The 2,500-nt window shown below is 38.5% G+C and overlaps 1 protein-coding gene across 3 annotated transcripts in view; it reads right to left on the bottom strand.

Moving 5' to 3' along the window:
- LOC125045478 (FMRFamide receptor-like) overlaps nucleotides 1–2,500 on the bottom strand; it is a 167,016-nt gene that overhangs the window by 15,159 nt on the left and 149,357 nt on the right. The window lies entirely within an intron of this gene.

Here is a 2,500-nt window from a genome sequence, read left to right on the forward strand (position 1 = left end):
TGTATGTACGTATGTGTATATAAATATTTATTCATTTCTTTATTTTCACTTATATTCTATATTGATTACGTCTTCTTCTTTCGGCTGTTCCCATTAAGGAACATCCCTTTCTATTACTCTAACCTCCTGCATGTCTTCCCTTTATCACTTTTTTAAACCTCCTCTTTAGTGTATAGTCTCCCTCTTCTCCTCCGTTCCCATCTTTCCTCACCACCGCAGTGCTGCCTCCTCTTACTTGGTCTTAAATCCGTTCTTGCGTTGTTCATCTTTTGTACTCCATTTTCTGTACAATATTTTCTGCACAACATTTTCAATTTTTTCAAAGCTTATTACAAAAATCACTTGGGGGGGGGGGGGGGAAGAGAGTAATACGTTTGTAGCACATAGACACGCAATCAAACACACACACGCAAATACATGCACGCACACACAAACACTCATAAACACACATACACATACACAAACACACACACAAACACGCAATCAAACAAACAAACACACACACACACACAACCCCCCCCCCCCCCACACACACACGCACACAAACACGCAAACAAACAAACAAACAAACACACACACACACACACACAAACCCACACACTCAAACCCACACACACAAACCCACACACACAAACCCACACACACAAACCCACACACACAAACCCACACACTCAAACCCATACACACAAACCCACACACACAAACCCACACACACAAACCCACACACACAAACCCACACACTCAAACCCACACACACAAACCCATACACACAAACCCACACACACAAACCCACACACTCAAACCCACACACACAAACCCACACACACAAACCCACACACACAAACCCACACACACAAACCCACACACACAAACCCACACACTCAAACCCACACACACAAACCCACACACACAAACCCACACACACAAACCCACACACACAAACCCACACACACAAACCCACACACACAAACCCACACACACAAACCCACACACACAAACCCACACACACAAACCCACACACACAAACCCACACACACAGACCCACACACGCACGCCCTACGACTTAATATGATGAAATGTTTGGCTACAATAAAATATGCTGGTTTAACGTTCATCAGAGACTGCAAAACGAAAAAAAACAAAAAAACTCTTTTGAGCTTAAATATTTTTATGATTCAAACACCACTTATCACTAGATGGAGTGTAAGTAGAAAGAAAATTAATTAAATAGCATTTGAGAAAATGAACTGACGTCAGGACAGTGTAGTTCATTAAAATCCTGATATATTATAAACGTTCATTTCATTCTAAGGTCTATTTTCATGGGACATTATGGTTGAGAAAATTATTGTTTAATCCACTATCAAAGTGAAAAAAATGTATAATCTTTTCTCTTTCTTTCGTTCAATATAGTTGTGGTTAACAAAATACTGTCAAGTTGAGAATCAAGATGGAAAAACTACGTAATTAGAACGAATTAATTTAAAAAACGTTTTCACACAGAAGGAACAATGTAAATAATAAAAAAGAGAGAGAGAGAGAGAGAGACAGAGAGAGGGAGAGAGAGAGAGAGAGAGAGAGAGAGAGAGAGAGAGAGAGAGAGAGAGAGAGAGAGAGAGAGAGAGAGAGAGAGAGATAAAGCGAGAGACAGACAGACAGAGAGAGAGAGACAGAGAAAGAGAGAGAGAGAGAGAGATAGAGAAAGAGATAGAGAAAGAGTGAGAGAACAGAGAGAAAGAATGAAAGAGGAAGAGAGAGAGAGAGTGAGAAAAAAAGAGTGTGAAAGAGGAAAAAAGAGGGAGAAAGAAAGAGGGAATGAGAAAGAAAGAGAGAGAAAGAAAGGAAGAGAAAGGGAGAGAAAGAAATTGAGCCTCATTTTTTTTTCTCGAGTGCCCTCACTCATCACACCAAAGGGGAAGAAAATGGTACAAGTCATTTTCCTGCTGCTGGAAATATATCTTTTGAATTCATATCTTTTGAGAAAATGTATTTATTAATTTATTCATTTATCCATTCATTCATCTATTTATTAATTTTATTTACTTGCGACGTGTACCTTTGGTGAAATATATCATATTTTTCTAACAATATTTTGATACGTAATTAAGTCATTAAATAGAGATGCATATCATTAGCGTAAGTCGTTATGATAATGGGCTTTTCCTATCTATTAGGATTTTGCTTTTTGTAACTTCTTATTTCTTTTTTTAATGTAGAAAGTCTGTGCTAAGAATAAATAGGCCTTTCTTATGAAATTATACATGGCATACTGATACAAACTGATTGTTTTTTTCGCCATATGTGTGGTCGTTGTTCGTTTTTGCATTACGTGTTTATGTTGCTTTTTTGTTCTCTCTCTCCCTCTCTCTTTTCTCTCTCTCTCTCTCTTTCTCTTTCTCTCTCTCTCTCTTTTTCCCTCTCTATTCTCTGTCTCTCTCCTAATCTCTCTCCATTTCTCTCTCTCTCTCTCTCTCTCTCTCTCTCTCTCTCTCTCTCTCTC

The sequence above is a fragment of the Penaeus chinensis genome, chromosome 37 (genome assembly GCF_019202785.1).
Source record: "Penaeus chinensis breed Huanghai No. 1 chromosome 37, ASM1920278v2, whole genome shotgun sequence".
NCBI classification, from domain to species: Eukaryota; Metazoa; Arthropoda; class Malacostraca; order Decapoda; family Penaeidae; genus Penaeus; species Penaeus chinensis.